Source organism: Ursus americanus, chromosome 35, assembly GCF_024610735.1.
Source record: "Ursus americanus isolate L20-20 chromosome 35, mUrsAme1.1.p, whole genome shotgun sequence".
Taxonomy (NCBI): domain Eukaryota; kingdom Metazoa; phylum Chordata; class Mammalia; order Carnivora; family Ursidae; genus Ursus; species Ursus americanus.
In genome coordinates this window covers 1,340,074-1,357,428 of record NC_142161.1, presented here as the reverse complement: position 1 = coordinate 1,357,428, position 17,355 = coordinate 1,340,074, and positions in this window count along the sequence as shown.

Here is a 17,355-nt window from a genome sequence, read left to right as displayed (position 1 = left end):
CTCTCCCAAAGGCTCTTGCCATCTTCCTCAGAGTTGATGCAACCCCCTAGGGAAATTCAGCACTTTCTTCATGATAAACAATCAATTATTCCTTCCTCTGTGGGGTTACTCTGCTGCAATTGATGGGACAGGGAGATGCATGCTGGGAACGATCCACGCTCGGGAGCCAGGTCCCCGCTCCCTGCGCTCTGCACTCCCAGTCGCCAGCACTGTGGGGACAGAGCGGCGGTGACACGTCCCGGAGAAGCCGAGTGGGAGACCGTCTGTGTTTCAGGCTCGGGTTGGCTTCCAGGAAGAAGGAGTCAGTATGACAGATGCACTGAGCCTGAGATCACAGGAAGAGTCCACAGGGGCCTGGATGTGCTCAGCAGAGCCCAGGTGTCAACTTCGAGATGTTGTAGGGATGTGTGTTTGCCACAGAGCACATGTGGGCTCATCCTCCTGTCTGTCCGACTGTCTCCGACAGGAGAGAGCAGCGCTTTGGGAGCAAGCCAGGGTCTCCCATGAGGTCCAGGCTGGGGCAGGTCCAGAATTGGCCGTGAGGGAGCCGCAGGTGCCTGCGGAACTGGGAATGACCTCCCTGTTCTCTGCCCTCATGGGCAGCCCGCGTCCTTATGCTTGAGCTGACATGGTGCCTTCCTGGAGAAGCAGCCGGTCACGTGTCCCTGGTCTGTTCTTTTTTGGTTGCAGAGCGTCCAGTGCCCCCCCCCCCCCCGCCGTCCGAGAACTCCTGGTGTCACAGTCAGAAGTGACTGCGCACAGCCTCCAGCTCCAGTGGGTCCCGGGCAGCGATGTCGCCCCCCCATCCACTACTTCACTGTGCAGGTGTGACAGCTGCCCCCGGAGAGAGCAGCAGACCTACTCCTCATCCATCCGCCACAAGGCCAAAGCCTGTGCTGTTGAAAGGTATCCAGAGCCAGGCACGCCCTCCCCAGGGAACAGAGCAGGGAATATGTGTGGGCCAGAGACGCACCCGGACAGCTGAGCTCTCTTCTCCTAGTGCACACTCCCTGTACCAGGGACCAGGACTCCCACCTCCTGGAGCTGCTCTGGCCTCTGCCCTGGGTCTGTCCTCTGGGCATGCCCTGTGCATGTCATGTGCATACCCCAGGTCCCAGAGATTGATGGGGCCAGGGAGCCTGGAAGTATGGGCTCTAGTGCCCTATCCCTTGAGAGGCAGATGTGGAGGAGGGGGAGGTGGGGGGAAGGGGTGTCACAGGCTGTGAGAGTTGCACCTTCTCTTTGTGCTCTCTGTCCTAGTCAGCAAGGCAGACTTGTTCTGTCATCCATTAGTGATGGCTGAGAAGGGAAATGGCAGAGGCATCCCCACTGCACCTTGAGAACCCAGCATTTATCCAGCTGCTGAGGGAACCACCAAGCAAAGGTGGAGGGGAGTGGTGCCAACCACCACAGCTAAGTTCTTGGCACCTACAGCCTCATTGGGGCCCCTCCTCATGTTCCCACCCCCTTCTACAGTGAGGGACCAGAGCACCCCTTCTGCAGTGAGGGACCAGGACATCCTCCCCTCTGCAGTAAAGGACCAGGGCACCCCCCTCTCTATGGTGGGAGAGCAGGGCACCCCCTCTACAGTGGGAGACCAAGGTAGCCCCCTCCGCAGTGGGGGATGAGGGCACCCCCCCCCCGCGCTATGGTTGGAGACCAGGGCATTCTCCTTTATGATGGCTCATAGGGGACCAGGGCTATCGAACCATCTAGGTGAGGATTCTCAGAAGTGACCTCAGGCTTTGTGTCTCCACAAGCAGGCCTGGGCTGTGCAGGCTCACGCCACCCTGTAGAAGCCCCCTGGGTCTTTCTGGTGGGCAGGCCTGTCTGGGGAGCTGGCCTCGCATCTTTCCTGTCCTCCTCCTCTGGCCCTGACTGTGGTCACATTCCCTGAAGGTCACGTCAAACTGTGAGGGGGCCACGAAGGAGTGTGTCCCACCTGCTGAGGGTTCCAGGACCCTGGCCAGCACCTCTCATTGGGATGATGGAGGAGGTCTATACCCCATTCCCAGGCTGGCCAATGTTCCTCTCACCTTTCAGATAGAACACCATGTACTGATCCCCCCCCCCTATTCTGAGCACTGTGCTGTAAAATCTCACATTTCTCATCGAGCCCACATATTAGCCCAGCGGGGGAGAATCATCATCCCCATTCTACAGAGGAGAGCTGAGGATCGCAAAGGTCATATTCGCCTGAAGCCCCAGCACCTCCCACGGGTGCACCTCCTTTGCAGGGCTCCCCAGCTCAGCTTCTGCATGCTGCTGAACCTCAGCCAAGGGAAAGGAGCAGCCGGGGTGGGGGAGCTCCTGCACCGGCCTTGATCCTCAGGCACCCTCTCCCCCAGTGCAGTTCAAGCTGTGGGGGAGGAGTGGGGGCTGGCATGTGGCTCTGTCTCTGCCTCTGACATGGGGCAACAGCAAAGTTTAGAGAGAAAAGGAGCTCCCTCTCCTGGGTTCAAGGTGTAAGCATGTGACTGGGGTGCCACGTGATGCCCACGTGGGTGTGGTCAGCACTGGGCATCACAAGGAGTCACCCCTTTGGGTAGCCACATGAAAGACAGGAGAAAAAGGAACTCCAATGGCTTTTCTGTCCCGGAGCTTCCTGAGATCAAACAGACAATGGTGACAGGGGACGTCACGTTGGAAAGGAGGGGCCATGTTTCCCGGAAGACAGTTTGATTTGGTGTGGGAGACGCTGTGGTCCATCCCCTCCAGGGTCTCTTCCACTCGTCAGCAGACACACGCCGTGGGCCGAGTTTCTAGGAAAGCAGCACTTTGCACGTGGCCGTGGTGTGGCCTCCCTCCTGTTCAACAGCCTCAGAGCAACTTTAACCTCCTCTTTCTCGACGTTCTTGTTACATTTGACGTTTGCTGATTGCTTGAAATCTGCCAATGACCAGAAAACATAAAAGTTTAAATCAAAGTTCAAAGCAAAAAGTTTCGCCATCTACATCAAGTGGCCGTCCCCACATTTAGAGGGTGTGGGTCTGGAGCAGGAGGGAGGTTCTGGGTTGAGGGACATATCGGGGCTGCATCCCGCAGACATGCAGTACCATAGAGGAGGAGAAGGCCCGTGGGCCCAGAGCCACACAGGCATTCTGGGTGTTACTAGGATGAGACAGCAGCAGTGTGAGCTCAGCTGACAGCTGTGTATCCACCGATAACAGGTCCCGCTGTTCCTCTGCGTGTCCCCAGGGCGATGCGATGGACCCAACCAGGAGGGCCGGAAGGGGATTACTGTGTGAAACTAGAGGGATTCAGTTCAAGTCAGGATGCTGGCCCCATCTCCACGGGGTTCTTTCTTTTCTTCTTCCATGCCATTTTAAAAAATAAAGCCACGTGAAAGGTCAGGTTAATTTAAATGGCCAGGGATATCCTGCATGGGTTCAATATTCTTTGATCTTTGTGGTGCTAATCACGAGTTCTGAATAGATGAGGCATAAAGGCAGCGGTAGGTAGCCTCTAAAATGATCAGGACTCAGGCTTTATTTTCATAACCAAACCGGGCAAATGAATGTAGGGAGCTCCTTCTGTGTATGAGACTCTGCCTCCAGCTCCGTGGCAGGGACAGGGACAGGAAGCCGCCTCCGTGCCACCCCCACCCGAGTACTTTGGCTGTGGAGCTGAACAGGCAGGTCAAGCACAAGCTTGGTTTCTAACTGTGCTTGCTTCCTGGGAGCTTGGACAGTGAGCGTCCTGAGCCACTGACCTGTTCCCTCCCCAGACAGCTGGAGTTTAGGAAAAGGTGTTACCTCAAACATTTACCTAAATCCAGCCAGTTTCGAGGGTGGATGGCAGAAAGCTGGTGGGTAGAGGGTGCTGAGTGGGAGAGGCCAAGGGAGTCTGTGTGTGGCGGATGCATCTGGGGACAACGAGGTCACTGTGGGCAGGGGTAGAGGAGGAATTTGGGAAGACAAGAAAGAGGAGGTCACATGTAGGATACGCCTATTCCATGAGGGGGTCATGTCCTGTGACTGTCATGGCAGCCCTGGGAGGGCCGGGTACCGGTACCGCCATTCTCACAGATGAATAAAGGGAGGTTCAGAGAAGTTTGAGGACTTCCCCAGGCTTAGATGCCAGGACCAGACTCTGGATTCTGGTTGGGCCGACCCTGATGTGGGCGTGGTGTGTGAACAGGGAACAGAACTGGGGGAAATGAGAGGGGTTGAGGAAGAGGGTCCAGGATGGTTTGTGCCTTTCTTCACAGGTCACCAGCCCTGAAGTCCTGCTCTGCCTCAGGGGGGAGCATGGCAAGAGCCCGGGGTCTGGTGGAGGCCAGTTCAGGACTGGGAGGTAGACCAGGGGTCTCAAGGACTGGCTATGCAGGAATGAGGAGGAAGGGCTGGGTGAACTTGCAGGAGTCAGGGACCAGGAGAGGGGACACTGGGACTGTGGTCACCTCCCATGGAGCTCCCTTCACTGCTGCTGGGTCCCTCTTGGTCTGTTTTTAGGGCACCTAGTGGGCTTCCTACCCCGAGGAGAGGGTGCTCCTGCAGCTCAGCCCCTGGGTGTGCCCTGTGGCCCCCGAGACAGCTAACAGTCCTGTAAATGACACGAGCCCGGGAAACAGGCCTAAAGCTGGGAGCTCTGCTTCCTGCTCTCCGTGAACCCTCCGCTTGACCTCAGACCCTGGCGGAAGCTTCCAGCTGTCTGAAGTGTGTGAACTGCACCCCTGCTGTGTGTGCTGGGGTGGGAATGGAGGAGGTGGCCCTGCCTCAGATTCCAAAACAAAGCGTTAGAGAACAGTAGGTGCTAAACATGGAGGGATCAATGACACGTCTGACACATGTTCTCAAGGTAACATGCTAGGTGAACACGAGCACTAAATACAAGGACGAGGGTCGTTTCTGGCATGCTGACATGTGCCAGACACCATGTTGATGGTGACGAGCGTCCTCTCATTCACCCCTCCCAAGTCCTACCCCATTCCTTCCTCCCTCCCTCCCTCCCCTTCCTTCCTCTCCTCCTCCCTTCCTCACCAAGCACCTCCTAGGTGCAGGGCCTTGTTCTTGGTGCTCAGGGCACAGCAGTAAAGGAGACCACCTTGGTCCCTGTCCCTGTGGGGGAAGGCAGACAGTCGTCCAGGAGGGGAATGGTTACCTACAAATCATGGTGGGGTTGCTGAGGGGATGGATGGGCCTAGAGGACAGTGTGCAGGGCACGGGCTCTTCCTGGAGCCACTTGAGCTGCTGCCAGAGGGTCCTGATGATAAGGAGAGCAGCCAGGATGCAGTGAGCGTGCCCTGGGTACTAGAGTCTCTTTCCTGTGCTGCTTCTGAACGGAAGCTGCATGACCGCCTCATGATCTCAGTGCTTCTGTCAGCCCAGGTGAGATGCTTCTGGCTCACTGACCTGCCCAAGGCTATGTGGGGGTTAGCATGTAGGCTGTTGGGCTTCAGAGTGCACGTTCCTGAAAACCACCCTGGGCCACCGTCTAATCTAAGAAAGAGAAGCTAATGCAAATATGGGGCCTCAGGTGGTTGAGGCAGGAACCCAAGGAGAAAACCATGTAGTTGTCACCAGAATTAGATAAAATAGTTCCTAGGAAGCCAGAAACAGATAGGAAACAATTTGTTTTAACTTTATAAAGGATAGCTCTCCCAGAAACCAGGAACAAAGAGCATTCTTAAGGATGGAACTTTGGAAGCACCCCCAGGACAGCCAGGGCCAAAGCAAGGTCGCCTAGCATGCCTTCTCCAGCTGTGGAATGGGGGCACAGAGAGGTCAGGAGACAGACCTGCGGTCGCGGACCAGCCGTAGTAGGGCAAGCTGGCACGAGAGCATCCTTTGAGGTGCCGGCCGACAGAGAACCACTGTACTCCCATCTTAGGCAGGAGGGCATATGAAACAGTTAGAGGAAGATTCTTCTGATCCAGTGTCCAAAGATAGTTATCAGTCTTTGAAAACACAGGAACCTTCCTGTAGGCAAAGGATTACCCAGACCACATTTGCAAATCAGATGGAAATGGGGCTGCTGTTGTCTGACTTGGGGGGCATGGGAACCCTCTGGTCTCCTAGAGGATCCCTCAGAGACTCCAGGGGTTCCATGGTGCTCGGTTTGAAACCCACGAGTTTACAGGTTGGCCTGGGAGGGAGGACAGAGGCCCAGCATAGAGGTGGTGAGGGTTTGCCCACTGGTAGCTGAGGAAGCAGGCAGAGTCCAGACCCACTCCTGCTCTCCTGGTCTGGGAGATGGACACAGGGGCAGAGCCTTGCCTGAAACAGAGCTGTTGCCAGCGGGGCAGGGGTGGGGGGGGTCTCCTCATCTGATCCTTCAGAAGTAATGGCAAGGAAAGCCACAGGAGCAGGCCAGCCAGTGACCCAAGGAAGACTGGAATGTCCTCTGCTTAGAAGTCTGTCTGGAGTATGTGTAGTACAGAGCTCAGCACAGGAGACCATCAACACGGACCTGCTCAACGGAGGGAAGGAGGGAAGCCTGAGCGGTGGCAACGAGCCACGCACCCAGAGTATTCGTGCCCCTTAAATCCCCATCAGCAGGCAGGCGGGGACATTTTCCCCCACAGACAACTGGCTTTACCTGTGTCTCAGGTACGGCGGAGAGGTTGCCCCAACACAAGATCCTCTTCCAGCCCCGGCCAAGCCTCTGGCCAGTCCTCTGGTAGGGGGCAAGGGCCTTAATGGCACTGGGCCTCGATTTTCTCGTCCTTGCAATGGGAATCACAGCATGTCCAGCAGACAGAACTGCTGTGCAGTGAACCCAGGCACTGCCTGTCCGGGGCGTGGCGCTCTTGCCGGCCGAACAAGTGCAGAAACGAGGGGCAGGCGGAGATGGTCTTTGGAGCCAGGTGGGCCTGGCCAGGGCAGACCCCCACAAAGGGGCACTTCTGGGCGAGCAAGGAAGTGGTTAGGCGGGCCCTCTTTTCTGGCTCTGAATCCTGGGAGGGCTGCGGTAATCAGCTCCTCCTGAGACATTCTCGCATCCCTCAGAGAGCAGTGATTTGCTTTGCAGGAGAAGCTCTAATGACAGGAGGGGTCCCGAGTAGAACTGCCAGCCTGGGCCCGCCTGGACGTTCCCCACTCCCCTCCACCCAGAAAGCCCTCTGTTCCTGGGGGCAGGCTGTGAGGACAGCGCCGGCTGCCTGAGGGCCCCTCCCTGGGCAGGACAGATTCCGTGGTCACTGAGTGCCTCTTCCTCCTGGCTGCCCGCCCCCTGTGGCCAGAGCTGCGAGCAGGACAAAGGTGAGGGGTTCAGGCCCTCGTGGCTCTTCTGTGTTTCAGGCTGAGGCCCTTTACTTCCTACAAGCTGAGCCTGAAAGCCACCAATGACATCGGGGACAGTGACTTCAGTGCGGAGATGGACGAGGTGACCATGCTGCAGGACGGTGAGCCAGCTGGGACCCAGGCAGGTGTGCAGACACGGGCATCTTCCATAGCTGCCGCCTTTGGACCTGCAGACATGGCCCCCACAGAGAGGCCCCGCTTCATCCCGAGCCAGGAAGGGGTCACCCCGGGGAGAGAGGGCAGTGGCTGCTGAGCAGTGGGGTTCCGTGAGCAGCAGACAGCTCGGAGCACTCCGAAGCCTCTCGCTGTGAATCTACTTCAAGGGCTCACAAGTGGAACAGAGGTTCCTTTGATTCGCTTCCAAACCCCTACGATTCATTAGCATCCTAGGACTTGAATAATTTATAAGGTCAAAGAGTAACCGGGTGTTTTTTTTTTATAAGAATAGTTTTTTATTATATTACGTTAGTCACCATACAGTACATCCCTAGTTTTCGATGTAAAGTTCCATGATTCATTAGTTGCGTATAACACCCAGTGCACCATGCAATACGTGCCCTCCTTACTACCCATGACCAGCCTACCCCATTCCCCCACCCCCCTCCCCTCTGAAGCCCTCAGATTGTACTGGGTTTTGAGAGGTTTCCCCGTTTTCTCATTCAGAACCACTCCTCAGTTTTGCCGTTTGACAGAAGCACAGGGAAGTGATTGAGTTGAGATCCCCTGAAAGCTCCAGGTGGTTCTTACCCATTGTCTCCCACCTCAGGAGCAGACCCCAAGATCCCTTGTGCTTTTGGGTGCCGAGCCTGCCAGGCCCGGTGGCAGGCCAACTTTTAGGAGAGGAGGGTCGCTCTTGCTTCAAGATGCTGGGGCTCAGATCCCGGGCTGCAAACCTGAGCCTTCAGCTCACCCAGCAGCGCTGGGTACTCATTCCACACGTTTCCGTCTTCCTTTTTTATAACCTGGGAGCATGGGTCCTAACGTGAGTCCTTGGGTGCGCTGGGGACCAGCAGAGAGGTTCGGGGGACCCTTCCAGCTTCTCCGCCTCACGCGGAGATTCCCCTTCTGCACACGCAAGGTGCCTGTCGCCAGGACAAGCCCCTAGAGAAACTGTGGTTGTCTCTGTGGCTCATACTTTAATCTTACATTTAACACAACTGGGGTTCTGTTTGGGAGTAGCACTGATTTTTAGCACATGGAAGCAAACACAGCAAGCTGATTTTGTTGGCGAGTCTTTGAGGAAATTGCAAGCCAGTGAGCAGGACACTGCAGACTCCCTTTGTCCTTACAAGGCTCAGGCTCCAGCAGACCTGGCTTGTTTTGGAAAAAACAAAAACAAAAACATTCAAGGGCCTCTCCAGGTTCCTAAAGGCCTGTCCTAATCCTTTGATATTTAATCCTTTCTTTGGATGCACCTATCCTGTTACCTTCCTCCTTTGAGATTTGCAGTTTCTCTTCACAGTTGACTGCCTTGTGTTTGCATGGTACCGCCCCCAGAACCACAGAGCCACTGAGCTGCACAGACTCCGGGGCTTGGGGGGCCCTGGGCTGGGGTGGGGCGGCGGGGGGGCTTTCCATGTGTGGGTGGTTTGCTGATAAACATTTTCTTGTTATGGTGGTTGGGATACTGAGAGGCCATCAATCCAGTGTGATCTGGAAAGCTGGGTAAGGGTCTACCATGGACTTCAGACAGACCAACAGGAGGCCAGAGAACATGCAGTAGAGGGCTCCCCAGAAGGCAGGATGGGGGGCTGCAGGTGTGCTGATACCGCCATGTCCCCGGTGCTGGGTGCCCTGGCAGATGCAGAGGAGACTCACAGAGCAGGTGACCAAGAGGCCAAGTCTCAGACAGTCAAGTGGGTATGGGGTGGGGAGAACAGCCTCAGTCATTCCACTCAGTGACTCTTGCCAAACATTGGATATACCGTCTCAGGATCTTACAGTGGGCAGCCATGCAAGGGCCAACTCAGTATGCCTTTTGGGTTCAGTGGGAGCAGGGGTAGGGAAGGGGTGTCTGAGGAGGCCCGCGGGACAAGACGGATGGTGCAGGACTGAGTTTCCAGCATGTAGGGCATGGCCACGGCAGAGCCAAACTGACCTTGGCCCTCCAGAGAGCAGAGCTGCGCCCCACCATTGCCCAGAACATGCAGCTCTCCCTGCACCCCCAGAAGTCCGCCTCCCTCCCTCAGAGTCTGAAACCAAGAGCACTCTGGCCGGAGTTGACCCTCTATCCTGTTCAGAGCCTCTTTGAATTAAGTCCCTCCAGTAAATGATGCCTCTCCTCCAGGGATGGGTGCGTGCCACTGAGAAGATGTGGGAGAGCAGGAAGGCTCCCCAGGCAGGGTTCCCAGGGAAGACAGCCAAGCGCCTTTGTGTGTGTCCATGTGGGTCTGCTGGGGGGTGGGGGCGATAAAGGCGTGATGTTATCTTGTCATCTGCATCAGAATCTGGTCCCTTCTATCCTGGCAGAAACAGGCTCCACAGGCAGAGAAGGGCATCCACAGGGAAGGGAGGCCAAGGCCAGAATGTTGGTTTGCCAGCTTGCTTCCCCAGCAACCCCCCGAGCCAGTCTCTGGTCCTGTGTCCTCACCAGAACCAGGAGGGAACTGGCATTCCTGAGGAGTGGTAATGCATCCTCCCGCGTAAAGGATGAGAAGTACACCTCTACCCTCCCTGCTCTGTGGCCGTCGAAGCCCCCTCTCTAGAGGCAGCAGCTGCTTGAACACTTACAGAACACTTATTTTTTTATAATATTTTTTTGTTATGTTGGATGGATAATCCTTTTAATGTACTTTTGGATCCTATTAGCCAGGATCTTGTTGAGGATTTTGGCATCCATATTCATTAGGGAAATCGGTCTGTAATTCTCCTTTTTGATGGGGTCTTTGCCTGGTTTGGGGATCAAGGTAATATTGGCCTCATAGAATGAGTTTGGTAGCTTACCTTCTGTTTCTATTTTTTGTAATAGCTTTAGGAGAATAGTTATTATTTCTTCTTTGAATGTTTGGTAGAATTCCCCAGGAAAACCATCTGGGCCTGGAGTTTTGTTATTTGGAAGGTTGTTTATCACTGACTCAATCTCTTCATAATTAATTGGCCTGTTTAAGAAATCAATTTCTTCCTGTTTCAGTCTTGGTAGTTTATAGGTTTCCAGGAAGGCCTCCATCTCTTCCAGATTGCTTAATTTATTGGCATATAGCTGTTGGTAAAAGTTTCTAATAATCCTTCCAATTTCCTTGGTGTTGGTTGTGACCTCTCCTTTTTCATTGATAATTTTATTAATTTGGGTCCTTTCTCTATTCTTCTGGAGAAGTTTGCCAGTGGTTTGTCAGTTTTATTGATTCTTTCAAAGAACCAGCTTCTAGTTCTGTTGAGCTGCTCTACTGTACTCCTGGTTTCCTGCCTCTCATGGGGCCCAGCACCATTTGAAATCTAAGGATTGGAGTGTGTTTTCTAGACAGTGGTGGTATTGTGGTCACACTGAGTACAACTCATAACAGACACCAGTGTTTCTCAATTGGTCACAACATTTAATCTGGCTGTTCTGAAACTTGCAGTGGCTTATACAGTCTGTCACTCAAGTGCAGTTCCCTTTGTGTGGCTGTAGACTCTCCTAAGTGGATTTTGAGGCCATTTTTAAGCAGCAGCAGCAACAACAATAACAACAACAACAAAACCCCAAAAAACAAAACAAAACCACACAAAATCTTAGCAATAGATCACATCACGCACATTGGCCTCAGCAGAGGGTGGACCCAGTGTTGTAATAGGCACCTTCCTAAGAGGAGCGCGACTGCCACCTGGATGGGGGGAGCAGCAGCGGGGCCTCTCAGGATGTATTTGGGGTTTGTTTCTTCTCTCACGCGGGCTCCATCACGTGCAGAAGACCAGGTCCTGTGTAGGGTGCCGATCGACCAGAGGTGGACAAGACAGACGCCAGGCCTTAAAGAGCTCCTGTTTCCTGGGCTGAGCCCTAGGACACATCAATGGGAAGACAGTGGAGGAGGAGCTGGGAGGAGACCCTGAGCGGGTTTGTTCACCTCCCTGAGCCTCGGATTTCTCACCTATACACAGCACTCACACCTCCAGAGCCACAGGGGACTGAATGGCAACGTGGCCGTGGGGCGCATATAAAGTGCCCTGCATGGTGTGCTCTCAGGGGACAGGTAAATGCAGGTGCTGCTGTGGCCCTGATGCTGCTGGTAATGGGCTGCTTTTCTCCACCTCTTTTTCCCCACAGGGCCATCCAGGAGATCCTGCTCACCAGCTCAGAAGGCCTGTGCCCTGGAGCCTCGAGTGAGAGGAGCCATTTTGATAGTGACTCGCAGCTGGCCATGGAGCTGTCTGCCAAAGAGCTGGAGGAGTGGGAGCTCCGGCTCCAGGGGAGGAGGAGGAGCTCCAGTAAGTCTTACAGCTGTCTCTCACGGAGAAATAGACCTTTCTGCTCACGGGCTGCACAAAGCAGGGCTTCTGGGCTGCACACGGGTGCTGCATCTCTTGTGCCCTGGGGCTGAAACAAATCAACAAATCATAAAATGGGCAGAAGATATGAACAGACACTTTTCCAATGAAGACATACAAATGGCTAACAGACACATGAAAAAATGTTCAAAATCATTAGCCATCAGGGAAATTCAAATCAAGACCACACTAAGATACCACCTTACGCCAGTTAGAATGGCAAAAATTGACAAGGCAAGAAACAACAACTGCTGCAGAGGATGTGGAGAAAGGGGATCCCCCTACATTGTTGGTGGGAATGCAAGTTGGTACAGCCACTCTGGAAAACAGTGTGGAGGTCCCTTAAAAAGTTAAAAATTGAGCTACCCTATGATCCAGCCATTGCACTACTGGGTATTTACCCCAAAGATACAGACATAGTAAAGAGAAGGGCCATATGCACCCCAATGTTCATAGCAGCATTGTCCACAATAGCTAAATCGTGGAAGGAGCCGAGATGCCCTTCAACAGATGACTGGATTCAGAAGTTGTGGTCCATATATACAATGGACTATTACTAAGCTATCAGAAGGAACGAGTTCTCAACATTTGCTGCAACATGGACGGCACTGGAGGATATAATGCTAAGTGAAATAAGTCAAGCAGAGAAAGACAATTATCGTACGATTTCTCTCATCTATGGAAGATAAGAACTAGGAAGATCAGTAGGGGTAGAAAGGGATAAAAGGAAAAGCTGGAAGCCTTTCCCTTAAGATCAGGAACTCGACAAGGATGCCCACTCTCGCCACTATTATTCAACATAGTACTAGAAGTCCTTGCAACAGCAATCAGACAACAAAAAGGGATCAAAGGTATTCCAATCGGCAAAGAAGAAGTCAAAATGTCTCTCTCTCAGATGACATGATACTCTATATGGAAAACCCAAAAGAAGCCACTCCCAAACTATTAGAAGTTATAGAGCAATTCAGTAACATGGCGGGATACAAAATCAATGCTCAGAAATCAGTTGCATTTCTATACACGAATAATGAGACTGAAGAAAGAGAAATTAGGGAATCCATCCCATTTACAATAGCACCAAAAACCATACGTTACCTTGGAATTAACTTAACCAGAGACGTAAAGGACCTATATTCTAGAAACTATAAATCACTCTTGAAAGACATTGAGGAAGACATAAAAAGATGGAAAGATATTCCATGCTCATGGATTGGAAGAATTAACATAGTTAAAATGTCCATGCTACCCAGAGCAATCTACAATTTCAATGCTATCCCGATCAAAATACCGAGGACATTTTTCAAAGAACTGGAACAAATAGTCCTTAAATTTGTATGGAAACAGAAAAGGCCCCGAATCTCCAAGGAACTGTTGAAAAGCTGGGGGCATCACAATGCCGGATTTCGAGCTGTACTACAAAGCTGTGATCACAAAGACAGCATGGTACTGGCACAAAAACAGACACATAGACCAATGGAACAGAATAGAGAGCCCAGAAATGGACCCTCCTCTCTTTGGGCAACTAATATTTGATAAAGCAGGAAAAAACATCCGGTGGGAAAAAAGACAGTCTCTTCAATAAATGGTGCTGGGAAAATTGGACAGCTACGTGCAAAAGAATGAAACTTGACCACTATCACACACCATACACAAAAACAAACTCCAAATGGATGAAGGACCTCGATGTGAGACAGGAATCCATCAAAATCCTAGAGGAGAACATAGGCAGCAACCTCTACGACATCGGCCAAAGCAACCTTTTTCATGACACATCCCCAAAGGCAAGAGAAACAAAAGATAAAATGAATTTATGGGACTTCATCAAGATTAAAAGTTTCTGCACGGCCAAGGAAACAGTCAGAAAAACTAAGAGGCAGCTCACGGAATGGGAGAATATATTTGCAAATGACACTACAGATAAAGGACTGGTATCCAAGATCTACAAAGAACTTCTCAAACTCAATACATGGGAAACAAATAAACAAATCATAAAATGGGCAGAAGATATGAACAGACACTTTTCCAATGAAGACATACAAATGGCTAACAGACACATGAAAAAATGTTCAAAATCATTAGCCATCAAGGAAATTCAAATCAAAACCACACTGAGATACCACCTTACGCCAGTTAGAATGACAAAAATAGACAAGGCAAGAGACAACAATTGTTGGAGAGGATGTGGAGAAAGGGGATCCCTCCTACATTGTTGGTGGGAATGCAAGTTGGTACAGCCACTCTGGAAAACAGTGTGGAGGTCCCTTAAAAAGTTAAAAATTGAGCTACCCTATGACCCAGCCATTGCACTACTGGGTGTTTACCCCAAAGATACAGACGTAGTGAAGAGGAGGGCCATATGCACCCCAATGTTCATAGCAGCAATGTCCACAATAGCTAAATCGTGGAAGGAGCCGAGATGCCCTGCAACAGATGACTGGATTAAGAAGTTGTGGTCCATATATACAATGGAATATTACTCAGCTCTCAGAAAGAACGAGTTCTCAACATTTGCTGCAACATGGACGGCACTGGAGGAGATAATGCTAAGTGAAATAAGTCAAGCAGAGAAAGACAACTATCATATGATTTCTCTCATCTATGGAACATAAGAACTAGGATGATCGGTAGGGGAAGAAAGGGATAAAGAAAGGGGGGTAATCAGGGGCGCCTGGGTGGCACAGCGGTTGGGCGTCTGCCTTCGGCTCGGGGCGTGATCCCGGCGTTGCGGGATCGAGCCCCACATCAGGCTCCTCCGCTATGAGCCTGCTTCTTCCTCTCCCACTCCCCCCGCTTGTGTTCCCTCTCTCGCTGGCTGTTTCTGTCTCTGTCGAATGGATGAATAGAATCTTTAAAAAAAAAAAAAAAGAAAGGGGGGTAATCAGAAGGGGGAATGAAACATGAGAGACTATGGACTATGAGAAATAAACTGAGGGCCTCAGAGGGGAGGGGGGTGGGGGAATGGGATAGACCGGTGATGGGTAGTAAGGAGGGCACGTATTGCATGGTGCACTGGGTGTTATACACAACCAATGAATCATCGAGCCTTACATTGGAAACCGGGGATGTACTGTATGGTGACTAACATAATATAATAAAAAATCATTAAAAAAAAAAGTTAGTATCATTCATTATTTACCACCCAACAACTACACGGTTCACCTTCTTTGAAAAGTACTGTAATTATTCAATAATATGCTGTATTGATTCAAATATTTGGATGCCTTATTGGCCTTCTAAGCTGAATTTGCATTTATTGGCAGTAAGCAGACAGATGCCATAAAATAATTCCAAACAAGAAGTCACTAAAAGGATATCTGTAATTCCCACTCCACCTTGCCACAGAGTCACTCCAGAGCTCACACTACTTAGATCTTTAAGCACATCTGAATGTGCATGCTGAAAGCAGACAGCATGCTTTGTCAACGTTTACTGAAGCCTGCAGAGCACAGTGGGATCCAAGCCATATCTTAGGCTCCACAGTTCCTTCCTGAATGCCACTTTAGTCTACTACCAGTATGCCATATTGTGAACATCAGACCCATCACAGAAAGTGGTCCATGTTCCAACATCATGTGGCTCTGGTCAGTGCACTGGCACTCCGCTCAGTTACACCCTAAGTCCTTTATTATCTAGAACTTCAGTTGGTTTGAATTATCTCTTCTCAAAGTTATCACTGACATCTTGTTAAATAAAACCGACATCAGGGGATATTCCTTCTGAATTATAGAAATGAAAGTGTGAATAATTATGGATTCAATTATCCATTACTTTCAAAATTTTGCATCTAAATTGATGTTTACCTCCTGGTAATTCCATTTAAAAAAGCAGATCTTTTCTAGAGATACATATAGAGCTATCTTGAGAATTAAGAGACATAAATCCACACAACAATGCTGTATTTAAAGATTCACATTGTAAAAGCCCTATTAGATTCCAAGTTAAGATTATAGTGTCCTCTTCATACTAGTACTTCATAATTCTTGAAGTAAACACCCTAACTTTATAACATCTCAACACAAGACAAAGGTGTTAAAATTAATCCCAGTGATCATCTCAATCATCTACTCCTTCCCTCCTATGCTCAAGCCATCTCTAAAAGAGGGCTATATTCAAATTGTCATGGGATCTCATCACTTCTCATATATATCTAGTTCCTAGAATCTCATCATCTCCATGCCAAATGGGATTTCTTACTTTAAATGATACAATTTCAACTAGTTCTCTTCAACTCTAAGTTCTCTTGGAGAGACATAAGATTTAATGAGCAGATGATCTCTATTTCACATGTTTAAAGTTGATATTAGTCTTTCCTCTGTCTTCTCCTCTCTTTTTAGGTATTGTAAATGTCCAGATTGGGTGAATGGGCCAGCAGATCTTTCTCATATCTGTACTTTGCCTTTTACAGCATGTCCTTGCTGGCTGTCGTCTTTTCAAATTTTGTGTTCCTCTGAATGGGCTATTGCACTGATGGCTTTTGGTAGCTGCCGAGTGCTAAACCTGCATATAAAATCAATCTGTAGGGCCAGAGCCACAAAACAAGGCCTACTTGAAATGATTTTTTTCAGCTTTCTAGTTACTGTCATATTAGAGTTTTAGTGCAATGGGCAAGGACAATAATTCATTTTACTTTATGAGAAATCTTTATCTTCAAGGGCCAATGCTTGGTTGAATTCTTTTTAGATCATCCTCTTGAATTTATGCAGCATTTATAGTAATTCAAGATCCTTCTCTTAGTAAATATTGTGGAAGAGAGTCCAAGCCAGAGTTTTCTGCACCAAATTTTGCATTAAAGTATGGAAAGTTACTAAGATATTATGGCGCATTCATTATTTTCCATATACGGGAAGAATTACCAGAAGCCATTTTATACTATCTTCCTTTTGTATATTTTTCTACTTTATCTCAAGAATAAAGGCCCTATATCAATGCAGTTAAGACTTCGGATTTTGGTGTTAACCCAGCCTAAATCACTTCCCAGCTCTCTTTGAATGGAAAGTATGAATGTCCTTGGGCCATTATTTATGTAGTATCTAAACCTCATTATATTCATATGTAAAACATAATGATAGTTCATACTTTAGAGGAATAAGATGGATATTTAAAAAATAAATTAATAATTCATATAAGGCAGCTGGCACAATACGTGACACAAAGGGAGATCTCAAATTACGTCATTAAATTTATGATTAATTATAATGCCACTTTTGTTGTCTACTAGTATGAGGAAATTGTGCCTCAGTAACTCACCCCATCTCAATCACCTACTGCACGGAACAACAGAAATTAAAAATGGATGATATTTCCAGAATAAAGCAACTTATTGTTTGAGAACACGATAAGAATATATTTTTTTAAATACATTTCTTCATAAAGCTTTTTGTTACCCTTATATTCACTGTTTAACAAGTCAATCCAAACTTAGTGGCGTAAAACCACCCCATTTACTTATACTTATAAAATCATTAGGTTAGATATCTAGAAAAGTACAATAAAATTGACTCTTTTTGCTTCATGATGTCTGGGGATTGGACTAGAAAGACTCAAATGATGGGGGCTGTAACATCTATGTGGAGGTGTCACTTCCAATATGTCTTCTTCATCTATAAGTGTGGCTCAATTGGGACTACTGACCAGAGTATTAAAACATGGC